Source organism: Amblyomma maculatum, chromosome 1 (genome assembly GCF_055883805.1).
Source record: "Amblyomma maculatum isolate TAMU_Amacu chromosome 1, ASM5588380v1, whole genome shotgun sequence".
In the NCBI taxonomy this organism is placed as follows: Eukaryota; Metazoa; Arthropoda; class Arachnida; order Ixodida; family Ixodidae; genus Amblyomma; species Amblyomma maculatum.
The window spans coordinates 431,311,852-431,327,632 of record NC_139344.1 but is presented as its reverse complement, the minus strand read 5'-3'; the positions used below and the strand labels follow the sequence as shown (position 1 = coordinate 431,327,632).

At 43.7% G+C, this 15,781-nt stretch overlaps 1 long non-coding RNA gene across 1 annotated transcript in view; it reads right to left on the bottom strand.

The window, feature by feature from the left end:
• Positions 1-567: 567 nt before the first annotated feature.
• Positions 568-15,781, bottom strand: part of LOC146209388 (uncharacterized) — a 37,201-nt gene continuing 21,987 nt past the window's right edge. The window contains exons 3-4 of the long non-coding RNA XR_014703430.1: positions 11,156-11,235; positions 568-1,741 (exon numbers count right to left, since the gene is read on the bottom strand). This is a non-coding gene — a long non-coding RNA (uncharacterized LOC146209388). The remainder of the gene's footprint in view (positions 1,742-11,155; positions 11,236-15,781) is intronic.

The following is a 15,781-nucleotide window of genomic DNA, read 5'->3' as shown; positions in this document are numbered from 1 at the left end:
GGTCACAAGGTACATTGGTAATGCAGATATATAGAAGCGTGGCACTGGTATTGGTAACACTGGTGGGCAAGGAAATTGCGTTTGAACTAGCGAAAGTTCAAAGTATGGTTTCTAGACGCTAAGAAGATGATTCTTCACCGAGCATATTGATATTCACATAACCCATAACTAAGAAGGCTCCTTACATTGAATGGAAGCTTGACAACCAAATTTCCATGAATTCAAAATATTGGGACTTGTCTCCTAAGGGGGGCCCATAGACAGTTGCTATAAGGATATTTTTGACCGTACCGCAAGACACTGAACGCTGGGTATAATCTGTGTTTATTCGCAGACAATTCAAAGGTAATTGAGGCTTTGATGAATATAGCAATTTCACCGCCTCGGTTCGCAGGCGGTACGATGCCGTGATAAATATACTCTGGTATTGTCGGTGGACTATCTTTTACAGAAAGCCAGGATTCTGTAAATATTATGCATACAATGTATCCCATATCTCAGTGAAGAACATGCGCAGATGGTGCAGTTTTTTTTAATGCTTGGAATGTTTGCGTGAAATGCCCTGAATTAGAAAAACGGTACTTTAAATACTTTGTTGAAACTGTCAAGTTCATAGCATTTACACTCTGCTGCGGTAGCCATATCGCTGTTAGTGCGAAAGTGAGTTTGGAAAAGCATTGCAAGTCCTACTATTATATTTTGTTCAAATCTTCTTGGCAGGCGATTCTCACCATATCTGGTGAATTTGTCTTCTTAGCACAAAGTTTTCGACTTGTGTCCAAACATATCTCCATCCTGCCTTTCGTTCTTGTGCTACTGCGACCCCCAAAAGCTGTTTGACCTGCCTAGTAAGATGTTCATTGACAAATACAGAAGCATCTGTTTCAAAACCAACATCTGTAGCGGTAAGACGTGCCTTCCTTGCTTTAGCCATTTCAGTTGTCACGTCGCGCGAAGCGTACGACAAGGTTCTTTGCATCAGTTCTGCTGGTTGGTACTTTGTGGCAAATGTCTATCTTTTTGAGTTACCGACACTCCTACCTTTTCACAAATCATCTGCACAGTGTCAAAAACATCTCCGCAATCACACACACCCTTAATGTCAAGGTTAATGGCCCGTGAGTGCTGTTCCAATTCTGTGATTCGTATGTGCCGTTTCTAATTTTCTGCATCGAGTTCTTGGTTGCAATTGCACATTGCATCAAGTTCCCCACGTAGAGCCTTTATTTCTGTGGAGAGTGTGCGGGACAGTGTCACAAGATTCGCAACAGTAGTATTCTACACGCTGGTTGAAGGAGCGAAGTTCAGCACAAATCTCCCGTTTGAAATCCTCACGCGTCTTACTAAGTCCCTTCACGTTTGACATGACAAACAATTGATTGAAACCACTGCGACTGTTCTTTGGCAGCAGTTCTCACAACAACACTATAGATAATAAAAAATGACAAAGAATGGTCCTTACGAGCATGGCAAAGAGCTTGGATGAGCGTTGTGAAAACCGCACGCCCTGCTGCCAAACTGAGGAGACGCGAAAGCGGCCCGTATATGTAGGCGCAGTCTGTGGCTTGGTAGGACACAGCTCAGGCGCGGCAACGTCGACGTCCTCCAGCTAATCCCAGAGGACAACGGTGCAGTGATGATCTCGCAATCGACACTTTACCTGGTCAGACAACTTTGCCAGCGCAGCTTGTACCCATGCAGAAGCCGACGGATCATGCCGAAAAAAATATGCACTCGGCACCTGTACGAAAAAGAACTTGCATGAGCGTTGTGAAAACCGCACGCACTGCAGCCAAACTGCCAGAGAAACCTAAAGCGCTTAGAAAGCGGAAGGAAGGAGAAAGATTTGATGTTGGGAAAGGCTGAGGGTCGCTGGAGAAGGGGTAGGCAGCGAACGCGATGGTTAGATGACAGCCTCGAGGTGCTGCAGATGAAGTTATGTGATGTTATGAAGATAGTGAGAGACCGGAAAGCGTGGCGTGATATGGTCCATGGGGTTACGAAGAGTCGGACACGACTGAACGACTGAACTGAACTACCATGGCGCAATCTAATCTGAAATGCATTAAACAAAAATGTCAAGCCCTTAAATGCGTCAGGCATGCTCTTTTAATGACAGGTATTTTAGACGATGCTTGAAAGCCTTTTTAATACGAGAGCATCTCTTGGAGCATCTCTTGTCTGATGAGTGGCCTGGTCAGGAATCGTGGACAGAGAGCGGCAGCAAGAACTGCCAATAGATAAAACAAAAAAAAAAAACCTTTTTCCCGACTAGGTTTCGATCCCGCGCCAGTACGAACAGATGTGCACTATACTATCGCCAAAACATTTTTGCTTTATAGCATGGAAAAATTTTCGAAAAGAAGAAACTCCAAAGGTTTATGTCTGAAATCCCAGGCTGCATAACAGGAGCCCGCCGCACCTCAGCAATTCGCCACCATCACAAACGTTAAAATTCTGGGAGACTCACACTATCCTCGAGGTAAGGTTGCGATGCAAAGGCGGATCTTCTGGGCGTCATATATCCCCCCGCCCCAAAGCGCACTGCTCTCTTGAACACTAACTTGTTGACTAGTCATTGTGGTCCTTCATTCGGCTTTAACCAATATAATAGTCCTATGAACATTAATCATTCACAAGACATGTTACAGTTTTTTAGAATAGGCAAAACTCGAATAACTGTACGTCTGATTTCAATTTCCTTCTCAAGCTTTCGCTGGGATATGTCCGAGAAGGACACAGCATCGTGGCACTGTATAAAACAATGATCACTCCTGTCTGGCGTGTTACACAGGCAGCAATTCACCTGACAGTGTGCAAACATCTCTCTAGCGGCAATTCGAGCCTTATTTGGGAGCGTAAATGTGTGCAATTTAAAAAAAAGTACGTTTTTTAGAAGATTTGTTACACATGCGCTTAAGTGGCTAGTGCCAAGAAAATACTGATGTTTGACGATACAAGGGAGTAAAGGTCAGGTTCGTTGTTTTTCTCCAATTTTTCTGCACCTCTTTGAGGTGTTCGTCGATTTGGCAGGCGACGTGCAGTTCACACACACAGTCAGACGAAGGACGACGGACTTGAAGTAACCAAGACGCAACCTAACTTTATATAACAAAACCACGAAGTACAGACAACTTATTTAAATTAGACAAGGCGACTGCACTTTGCAAAAGAGACGGAACAAAAACTAAGCGCAACTCCACGAGCTGGTGCGATAACTGCAACACGAGCTCATATCCCCTTTTTCGTTGAGGGCCAGAACCGGCCATCGCCGCGCGGCGCGCTCTCAAATAACCGCCGCCGAATATGAATATTCGTAACGCGGAACAGGTTAGCGCTGCCAAAGCTATGCTCCCATCCACCGCCTCGTTAGATAGACCTGTAATGTGCTAGTAGCCACGGTCAGTACGCGCGGCCTTCTCAATGACGCGAAGTGAGGAGGGCCATGTCCGCGCGGTGGGATGCAGGCGTGAGTCAGCGTGCCCTCGCTCCCATGTCTACGGTGGTGGGTGCAGCGCGGCGGCCGAGATTGCGCAATCGACCTCCCATCTGCGCCGCTTTCTCCAGCGTGCGCGCCGAAACATTAGAAAATCGACCACCGCGGCCTTACAAATGGTATGCGGAACAAAGGTTCAGCAGGGACTTGGGTAATCTGCCCTCAGGATAGGCTATGCTGGTATTCAGTGAAAAGCAGGAACAGAAAAATTAAAGGTGTCTGAAGCCTTCTTGGGAATTTGCAATAGGTCCCCTTCTCGTACTTATCCAATCAGTAGAATAGTAAGGTAAATCAGCACTAAGACGCCTAACACGCACAGCTAATTAAAAGGAAATGGTTCGCCAGTTTGAAAAAGAAAAAAGGGCGAAATGAGTGAGGCATGAACAAATAAACCTGTCGTATTCCGCGCGACTGCGCAATCCCTTTTCCTGAACGGTAGGGTCCCGATACTTCTTTCTCCTCACTGGTTGCCTCTCAGCGGGGTAAACGGCGATTGTTACCGCCAAGTGTCTCTGAACGTAACCTAAAAGTAATATACACTCACTTCAGGAAGTGGTTACGGTGAAGGTAATTGAATAGTGTTACCTTTCTCATGGCGTCACCTCTTGGCTCTGGTCACTGCTGGGTTTGCGGCAATTTAAAATTAAGAACAAAGCGACATCAATAAGCTTAAGTTGGTTAAAAAGAAATGAAATCAGTGCGGTTTATATGCCAAAGGTATGATAGGAACTTTTCACCCTCATCTGTTATTCCTCATCTAAGTCATTCCCGGCTGAGGACTCGTGACGACAATGAGCGTATAAACTATTTTCAAAATATTCCCAATTAATCACCTTCTGCTCTATTCAATGAATGCCTACAGTTTTCAAAACCGTCATCTAGAAGGAACTATCATTAGTTGAATGTTGCGCCTATTTACGTACGCACAGATGTTTTCAAATTTATCTTCCCTCGCGTCATTAGGCTCTGAAATTCTATGCCCTGTGGTGTACTCTCGTTGCCATTAGAATACGCTTTCAGAATTGTTGCAGAATCCTGATTATACAGTTTATTGTTTTGTCGTATGGGTTTGAACGTTTTGGCTGCTGATCGTTTAGGAGCTGCTAACTCCTGACTGTGCCGCTTACTTGGTGCATCATATGGATGGTGTTGGCTGTTCATTAGGCTGTATACGTCTCCATTCTGCATGCAATACCTCTGGTTTCGGGCTCGTCACAAGCAAACTTGTAATTATTTAAAAAACTAAATCCGTTGCGTGGTTACCTTTTGTAAACACGCTACTTGCTTTTTAAGGCATGTTACCACGCGGAAACATTACCAGCCTATATTGTTATTAAAAAGAACATTTTATTAAAGTAGTTTCGCTTCCGCGAGGAAAGTGGTTCCATAAAATCGAAAATACTGTTTTCTACGCTTTTCAGCTAAAGCTTTATCGTAAATATTATTGACATAGGATTCGCCAAGCAAGGTCATTATACATGAAAGACCGACCAAGTAAAATGGAGAGATCGCTAGATATTATTTAGCCTGCTTGAGGCTGAGTGGAGAAGGCTAATGGAAGTGCTCAGAAAAATACAACCTGCGCATTAGGGCTACATTAATTTCGACAAGGGCCTCCTTGTCCATTTTTTTCCTGTTGTCTCAGAAACAATCAGGAGAAATGTCGCTGTCGCTTGTGCTTTCTTTTTTTTTGCTGCGTTATCTTCCATATTGTGTATTTGAAACGTAAGTTCGCATTTGTGTTTAATTTTTCCAACCACTCTTGTGTTCGGCCCTAATTTAGCAGTTCTTGTATAATATGGAAATAGAGTAAGAACCGAAAGAACCATTAACCTTGCGCTTCAGCGCTTCAAAATGCACCATTAACCATGGCAAGTCAGCGCATCTTAAAGAGGACTTTCATGTACGTTACGCTCTTCAGATGCCCATCAGAAGGACAATACGAGCGTTGTTAGGTTTTTTAGGGTACATGATAACGAATCTTCTAGTGCCGAACCGTTTACTTTCTGCCGCTTTCTTTATTTCCGTGCCCCCCCCCCCAAAAAAAAAAAAAAAAAAAAAGACAGAAGCACAAATGTCTCTGCGGGATCGATCGCGAATTTACCTTGAATCGACATTGAAGGTCCCCCTTAAAGGGCGTGAGTCGGAAGTGGTGCTGGTTTCTGCCATGCCTCTTCTTACTGATCCTCCTTTGCGGAACATAACTTTGATAGTGATTTATTTGCTGATCTTCTCATTTCTTGCTTTCCTAGTTAACCTATGTACTCGTACCATGCATCCGAATGCTAGCACTGTATGAGAAAGACGACGGGACGTAAATATGAAGCCCCGCTTTAAACAAGCTTTACGAAAGTGCTAGCGTGGTGTGCGAACATTGTGCCTGATTCTGGATCCAATCGTCCCGGTACCGATTTTCATTTAGCCCTCGTATCTGAAAGGAGCACCCTGAGTTCGCTTTTTCTGCAATTCCTGCCATGTTACGTGGTCTTGTGGCGCAACAAAACTCGGAGTTAAATCAATGCCTACTCGTGTTTGCCGCTAAAGACGCCAACGCAGGATTTTCTAGTGAACCGAGCCTTTAATATCTCGCGTTAAAAGTAACCCATCTGCCATTTTGGGGACTACGCATTGACTTTTGAGAAATCTCTAGATGTATGTTCACATCTTAGCCCACTGAAAGAACTAGAAAAGAGCAAGATCTAGTTGAAAACTTGTTAATGGAGCTTTCTTGGCGAGGGGAGTTTCTCGCTTGCCAAGGTGTTCTTCGTAACTCAGAAGTCAAAGAACTCTCCGCTTTCTCAATGTACAACACCAACGCTGTTACATGTGTTCAGCTTATTATTGCGTTATCTTTGCGTGCCTCGCTAATAAAAATTTTGCGCTATTAGACGATGTCACCTCGCACGAATATTACATTCCAAAGGTAGACTTTGCGGCTGCGACTGAGTTTCGACTCTCGGCGGAGCGAACACTATCGCTGTGCTGACCACCACGTTCGATACCTGTGCCGTCGCGCTTTTTTAATAAGCGAGAAAAAGATGCCACAGTGATCCCATATTACGGGCTGTAGATGGATGGATGGATGGATGGATGGACGGACGGACGGACGGACGGACGGACGGACGGACGGAAGGAAGGAAGGAAGGAAGGAAGGAAGGAAGGAAGGAAGGAAGGAAGGAAGGAAGGAAGGAAGGAAGGAAGGAAGGACGGACAAATGGATGGATGGACGGACGGACGGACGGACGGACGGACGGACGGACGGACGGACGGACGAATGGATGGATGGAAGGATGGATGGATGGATGGATGGATGGATGGATGGATGGATGGATGGATGGATGGATGAAGTGGATGGATGAGTGGGTGGATTGATGGATGGATGGATAGAATATATGAGCGTCCCCTTTAAAACGGGGTGGCAGCAGTTGATATACCAATTTTCCCCCTATATCTTAATTTTTGTTGTAGATTGGTTAACTATACCATCATTCTATTTATTGAATTTTTGTTTCTACATTACTACAATTATGTAGTTTGTGGGCTTTTATGCCACCAATCTTCCAATCGTTTCTTGCTAGCTTCCACCGCAGGTTCATTCACCTGGCCACTGGTATCTCTAAACCCCAGAGCTTCAGGAAGAGTGACTGCGCCTGCATCGCCTTCCGGATGGATACCATTACATTCGAGTATAATATGGTCAATCGTTTCTGTGGAGGAACTGTACATGCGTCATCTTCATTGTTAAATTTTTGGCAACGCCAGCAGGACCCCCTGGGGAGAGCGGGAAACTGGCGCAGAAGGAAAGTGATCAAACCTTGAAAGAAATTGACATGGCCGCAACTGCGCCGAGACCGTGTTTCTTTATTGCGAAGAGGCCCGCTTCGTTGGCAACTTCACGAGAGCGCTTTGCTATGGCCGTAGACGGCCTCCACGAGTGTTTTAAGTCCCACTCTATCGTGCTGTGAACTTCACGTCAACATCTTCATCAACCTCCGCCAGTGAGCATAGTATCCAAACGCATCGCTGACGCATTGCCTTCTTAAAATGCGTTAAGCAGTCTAAAAATGTTTAATGCCCTAACAAAACGTCACCTGTCGCACATTTCGCTGAGCTGTTCCAAGTGAAGCGTTTTAGTCGATGTCACTGTTAATAGGTCTCTGCGCGCGTTTGATCCTAGTAACTGGACCACGTGATGTGCTTTGTCCGCTCCAAAACACCCCGATGCAATAAAAAGCCACATGGTGCCCTATGTTGTGCGGTCGAGACATCACGCAGCAGCTGGCGTCCGCGCGGTGCGGTATATCAAGCGCCACAGGTTCGGCCCTATTGCGACACAGTTCTACCATTCGCCCAACAGAAGAGTAACATATGTCAAGGAGCCAGTTGGCATGCTTCAAGATAAGGAGAATATTTATCCGCAGCCTCGGTCTCACGTGAGATCGAGGGCTAGCTTTTCGGTCTACGTTTTGCGAGCTCTGTTTCCATCTGGGCGTCGTAAGCCACTTTTACTGACTACATTACATACAATAACTACGTACAGTGTGCGGAGCAATGTGAAATGAACGCGATACACGACACGTCTAGCAGCTACGCGCATAAAAAGGCAATGCCGCACCGAACTACATATGTGGCGAACTGGCAGTCACTCGCGTTGTGCTATGTATGTCGGCGTTGTGTTCATCGCCGTTGGGTGGCTGTTCCTGGCCCTACGGTGCTGGGAATATTGGGCCCCGGGGGCTCACCGTTTGCCGGTGGCTGTACCTGTTATAGGCCGTCATTGCAACCGTCACCACTTCGGTAGCGGATGACGACTATCGCGACGCGCGTCCTTCTCTCCCACTTTTTCTTTTCTATTTTTTGTTCTGTCCGCGCAAGGCAGCGGGGGTGGCTTAGCTATAGAGCCAGTAGCAGGCCCGTGTATTTTTTTTCCTTCTTCCTAGAGTCGCAACAATAGCTCGTGTTCATCAAATTTTTTGTGTGTGCAGTTGATGCTAACACCCAAAACCAAGGTGAAAATCGAAGTGCTTGTACACCAGTGCCTCCCTAGCCTAGCAAAAAACCGGGTTGTCAATTGATGAAGTCTTAGGTAAATAAATAAAGAGATATATGGCTGCCAAAATGATAGTGAAATGGCCATTGGTTCTTGTTAATATTGGAGTAACTAGAAAGATGTAGGAGATGAAGGAATGGTACATTACAAAAATAAAAAAAATCGAGGACACTTTGGCGGCTAAGGCGATGAAAGGCGAAAGCCGGAGTGCTGCATTCTGCCACACGACTGTTGCACATGTAGCGATGAATGCTGCTACGAGTAAAGTGAGCTACTACTGTCATATTTAGTGAGTGCAATTAACCAGTGACTTCCGCTTGGATCACTCTCCTTGTATCTTCGCATTGTTCTACGTTTACTGTTGTTTGGTTGATTTTACCGGGTGAACGGTATAATTAGTTAATATTTGATTAGATAATTGCGCAACTGTCGCTAATTATCAATTATATTTCTTTAGGAGTTGATCATTAATTATTAGTAATTAGAAACTAGTAATTAGTAGTATGTCACTATTTAATATAAATAATTACGCTATTGTCAAAAAAGGATAATTATTACTTAGCCGTTACTTAGTAATCAGTGATCTGTAATTAGTAGTCAGTTGTTAGTAATCAAGATCAATATATTGTCATTAATTGGTAATGGATCACTGATAGCCATATGGCCATATGAGGCTTGAATTCGCGCATACTGTGGTGGTGCTCTGTGATTGGTCGAGACCTCCATGACGTCGCTCCGTCTCGACCAATCAGAGCCGCCGCAGAAGCGTGACACTTTTGCTGACGGCAACAATGAGGCAATAAAGGCTTTCGCCCTAAAGAAAGTTCCGACAGACTGCAGAATCCGCAGAAAAGAAACGCGAACACCTGGGCGTTGCTGCTGCACAAGATAAGTACAATGCGCGCCCATTGTGGAACATAACCAGCCTTCCATGGAATGCATCAAAATTCACCGGGGTTTTAAAATTGGTTTACGGGAAAAGAAAGGGAAATATCTGTCACTCGCGCTACTAAAGCTTTCGCTTTAAGATCAAACAAAAACATCAGGGCATAATGAAAAACGATCGTCAGTAAGAAATTCTTAACGTCCTGTTTGTTAGTACTTAAATGAAGTTGAACAGTTTTTCGCACCAATATAATTGATCCTCCTAACATCCCCAATTCTCCTATTCCCCGCCGTCAAATTAAAAGTAGAACGATGATTCTCAAAGATAAACAAATTTGCCGTGCTAGAGTGCGTACTTCCCTTTAGTTTAATAATATTAATAATTGGTTCAGTGAAAGGAAAGGTGCAGTATCTGTCACACGTTCTGTGACACCTAACAGCATAAAGGAGATAGGTTAGGGGCTTTGTGGGCACCACGCATAGGAGCCATTTTGAATTTAGAGTATAAAAAAGTTTCAGCGCTTATATAGGTATTAGCTTTGTTATCCAAACGACCGTTACGCTAAACTTTATATTGTACCGAAGGTACGATAATATTTCATAAAATCAGTATGTGCTACACATTGCTAATTTGGCATCTGCCTCTGGCCGATAGCAAAATGCTGAACTATTGCTGAAATGAATAGCAAAATTATTTTTGTAAATTCAGAAAATCACTTGTTGTCTGCAATATTTTTTCCTCCAAGATGATCTGCAAGCAGTTAAGCAAGTGTTTATGAAGAAGCTTCAGATCATATTGATGATGTACCTCACACAAGGCATTCAAGCATTCCTTTTGCTAGCTTAACTGGGCAAATAAATTTACCCAGTGTTTCCCTCGTAAGTACCTCTCAAATCACGTGCATTCGAATAGGTCGTTGCAGAGCCATCGTGTCAATGGGAATTAATTGCTGGGAACGAAAAGAATTGCCACATGCGAAACGCATCTAAAACGCACCGCATGAGAACCGTTTATTAAAGCCGGTTAAAGGGCAACTCCGGTGGTTTTCTAATCATTTTGTGTTTTTGATTGAATTACATTTCTCGGCACGTCCTGACTAAACACACACAAAAAAACGTTTTTCCAAATTCTAATTAGAAGTATTTTTTAAAAGGAAAAACAGCAAATCGAAACCGAAACTGCTTTCATGGCCAGAAATGACGTCCCAGTTAACGAAATGGTGACGTCACACTCAGTATTAGAAAAACACTTGTACGTGCGTTGGATGGTGAAAATAAAGTCTGGAAATCATGACGCGCAGCACAAAATGTCTGAGGTAGTTCAATATAAGCCTCACAATTTCATAATCACGCGGGAACTGGACAGTAACACCGGTATACTGTTTGTGACGTCAGAAACTCAGTGTTGTCCGCAGAAATAGTCTTGACTTAAGCCGTGAAAACAGCACATTTTAAAGTCGTGTTGCGCGCGAACAAATTGTTGTACGGCGCCCAAATGTTCTACTGTGCGTCAGGACGCAAAGAACCTACAGTAAAATTTTTACTAGAATATTCGAAGGGTCAAAAAACCTCCGGGTTGCCGTTTAAGGTTTTGACACCTTAGATGGCAAGCTTCAGAATCCTACGAGGTACGAGGAGTTTTTACTGGTCCTCTTCCACGCCAAGTTTTGAATGTTTCCACTGTGTAGTAAACAGATTGTTGGGCAAGCGATATCGAACCTTACCTTTCTGCTGCAGCTGACAGGACAACGTGGTGCAACCTCCGCAGTACTCCACAAAAGAGGTTCTCGAGTCACTTCAGCATCTGCAGTACAATAATGGCTTTGAGAGGGAAGCTTGAGAACGTCACTCTGAGGATCACCGGCCACCATGTACGTACGTAACGCAGAGTTGCACAATTATTCGCAGTTTCTTTATGCTCATATATCTGCTCAAACGGTCGACGTGCACGTTTATCATCCTTTCCTCAACACTCCCCCGCTGCCACATGTCAAGTTATGTCACAAGAGAGTAGTCTTTGTTAATCGAATACTTGTACTAAAAGTAGGTGCACCTTTTGATATTTGAGGAACACATTTTCAAATGGCAGATATCGGTGTCGATGCCACATTAAAAAAGTGTACATTTGATATAGAAACCTGTTAGAAAGAAATTATATTTTTTTTCGGACAGGATTTTTTTTCTGTTGTCTTTGAGACTGGAATGCCCATATTACTTGATCACCATCTTTGCTTCCTTTTACAGGGTCTTTTTCAAAACGTTTTCAAAGTGTGACAAGAACGGGCTAAGGCTTTAGGTTTTCTTTGCAACCTAGCGACCATTTTCCCCAGAATCACAACATCTAAAAATTTAGGCAGTTAACACTCATTGAGAACCCGTGCTGCTCTTGGTGGACACGGGAAGGCAAGAGGCATAACATGCAAAATGTCTGACTGACTTGGTTCCCGCACAGATGCAGCGGTATCACGTATAGTGATTACGAGTGTGTTAGGACGTCTGTATAATTCTCGGTAGGCGCCAGTTCGTGAGAGGCCTCAGCCGTGCATGACAGATGCGCAGAACAGCGACCGAAAAGAACTATATGAAGTAAGCCTCTGTTTAATCGTGCCTGCAGATGCCTCCCATGTCGACTGTGGTGATGCAGGCCGATGGGACGCCCAAGTTCGCTGGCATGTCAGGGTTCATGTTCGACTTGGTCGTTCAGGCGCTGGGATTCAAGTGAGACATTTCTGATTTCTCATTAAACATCGAATGGAAGGAAATTTCTAATACCAGCCAATTCCTGCTGCTCTCAGATAACTACTGTGCGAGTTCTATCTATTGTGTCCACAGACATTGAAGGGGTTGGTGCGTAGCTTTAAGGGTAGATGAAAAAGCAAGTCTTCGACACACAGCCCAAATGATGCTTTAAAACTACGCGAAAACAGTTTTTCGCCATGAATGTGAGAAGGCCTCAGATTTCTTAACTCTTGAAATCTCGGTTTATCACCAGTGCCACTTGAAGAAAGAAAGCCAAGCGTTATCATAAACCAGTTTCGTTAATTTCGGAGCCGCATGGTCTATTTGAAATGAAAATAACCAGTTTCCTAATTGCAGTATGAATAACATCCCAGAGTAAAGGAACGAGCGAAGAGATAACGTTTTTAACCGTGAAATAAATTTCTTACTGCTTTCATTGTTACATCCCAGCAAGGCATTGCCAAACATTTTGTGGCCCAGACATCTGGTCCTCATCTGGTTAGAACAGGGCCATAAACAGTTTAGCAAATAGAGAGTGGGAATGTTCATGCATGGAGGAAGCGCTTGGCCTCGTTTTTGGATATTATATCCTTTAAACATGTCTCCAAAGACATTTTTCTCTACCAAAAAATTATCATTTTCCCAAAAGATTCAAGGAGATCATCGTACAATAATTTAAAATATGGGAAGATATATGGTTTAATGTTTGTTTAATCTAGAGGGAATTTATTTGCCAGCTGGTGCAAAGTCAAACTCTTAATGAGCAAGAAGGCACTCGCACGTGTGATCTGCTCAGCCAGAAAGGTAGCCAAGTTAATGCGATATTTCGCGCTCTCAACAATATTATAAAGAGTACGCTACTGTAATTGCTGAGAGCTTACCAGAAATCACGCCATGCGGACAGTGCATTTCGGCCTGAGCTGAATCGAATAAGGGTCATGTCGTTCAGACAAAACCAGGGCCTCGTTTAACTAAGGTAGCTACTGCTAATGCTGCTCTCTACGCCCTTTCCTAGGACCCCATTGCCCGTGTTCTTATGAAATAATGCAATGCATTTCTGTCTCTTGGTTGGTTTGTTGGTTGGTTGGTTCATAGGAAGGGAAAGGCGCAGTATCTGTCACACTTGCTCTGTGGACACCTGAACCGCGCCGTAAGGGAAGGGATGAATGTAGGATTGAAAGTGGATAGAGAGAAAGGGGGGCCGTAGTGGAGGGCTACGGAGTAATTTCGACCACCTGGGGATCTTTAACGTGCGCTGACATCGCACAGCACACGGACGCCACTTCGTTTCGCCTCCATCGAAACGCAGCCGCCGAGGCCGGGATTCGATCCCGGAAACTCCGGCACAGTCATTAGAGGAAACAGAGAAAATGGTTACGGAATACAGGCGTCAGAGACAAAACATTTTGTCGCTGTCTCAAAATATAGGCATCTCAAGTTTCTGGTATTATGGGAGGACACTCGTGATCATCAACACTTTACCAATATCAGGTTAACGTCTCCCCGTGGCAAATTGATAAATTTACTTCAAATCTAAACATGTAGTAAAGTCATTGGCGACTGTGTGTTACAGCTCACACCAATTTATCGCCTCTATACCTGGAACGTAGCCAAGCACTGCTTTCGACATCCGCAATCTGAGCAGTATTTCGCAAATGCGTTACACGTAACTTGCAATGCAACCACCAGACGTTTACTACAGAAAAGAGTAAGGGCTCGTGTACTCTGTCCGCTCATACACTCGCAGGTACGTGATCAAACTGCCACCTGACTACAGCTGGGGCGCTCGAGATGTCCATGGAAACTGGGCTGGACAGTTTGGCATGGTAGTTCGCAATGTGCGTATATATGGTTTCCTTAGATCTCAACATGACGCACATGCGCAAACTTTGAGCACGCATGATTTTCTTCTGAGCCACCCCGTGTAATTTCCAATGCATCTCCAGTTTTCCAAACTTCCTGAAGGTAAGAGGGTTTTTGGTCTGCCTCTGGAATGAATACAACAGGTTTGCAGAACACTGCTGATAAACGAAATCCCTATGCTGCAAATGTATGCTAAAGAGTTTACAATGGGCGCCAATGATATTGTACACAACGCATTGTCTGTGCTGTAGGTGGAACGTAGCATTTGTGAAGTGCATAATAACCACCACGGGAGTACCTTGTTTTCTATGCTATTATATGCATTAAACATGTCTCTGTAATAATTATAGTAAAACTCCCATGGGGGCCTTCTTCTTTGCTTATGAGGAACAGAAATGAAGGCAGTGAACTAACATTCAGATGTATATTGCAAGGTAAATGCAAATATTTATCTCCAATCATCGCAATGTGCATGCGAAATATGTAAACTCTTTCGAGAGTATAATGTAATGTAACGCCTGCTTTATACTAAAGAAACATGGTGAATGCCATCGAGAGAAGTTCAGTCTAATGAACACTAAATGCTAATGAAGCACAAACACTTAACCATTAAACATAATACTGAGTTTATGTGGCAGGACAGACGTCCACCTTTTCTCGAGAGGTGTTATACACAGATCGTGAAAGCTACTATGCATCATCGGAAGATTACAAGAAACACGATGCTTTAACGCAGCACTAGGAAACCTTTGTGCGTCTGTCTGTAGTATGAATGTGCGAGGGTGTTCGTATCTGAAACCTTTACTCTTAAATGCATCCAAGCTATTCTGCATGACTACGCGTTATGAATAAAAAATACCCTTGAATTCTATGTTCTTCATTAGACATCGTCAGAATCAGTGTTGCACTAGCCAAGTATAAAAGTACTGTACAGATTATCATGTGCTTCGTACCACCACCAAAGACGCACAGAAGTTTCTCATGTATAAAAAAGCGTCCATACGCACTTCAGAACTCTCACTGTTCTCTCAGTGTCATGCGCATCGAGAAAATAAAGAGCGCCAATTGATTAAAGTGGTCATGATACCAATTACGGAATATAAACTGTTTACTGCATCTTAATCCTGATGCACCAAGCAATTAAACATAAACCTCAAAGATTCAGCTGCATCGGGGATGCATATATTTTTAAAACTAATAATTGCATTTCTTCGTGAACAACTTGCGTATGTGGCACAGGTGCAGCTGGTGGCAATATAGTCCGACGCTGCATCGTCTGCTGCATGCCCTGTGCACGAGCAGTGTCAACCGCAATTACGCGAAGCCGCGATCATCATCATCATCATCATCATCATCATCATCATCATCATCATCATCATCATCATCATCATCATCATCACCACCACCATCATCATCATTATCAGCATCATCATTTATTAACCCTTAAAGGTCCCGTTCGGGACATTACATAAGGGGTGGGGGGGGTAGTACAGGGTAGTTCAGCAGTCATACATGATCATAAATATAAAAGTAATATAGAAGTATAGAAAAAAAATATATATATAACAAATAACAAAATAACAAAGACACAAAATAGAAACAGCAGGTAAAAAAAAAAATATGAAAAAAGACAAGAGTAACAAATTCAGATAAGTCATGGCAGAGTGGCAAAAATATAAAACAATTTCAAATAACAGCTATGGAAGTAAAACCGGCTGGTTAGTCTGCAGGGCTTGGTAGCTGACATA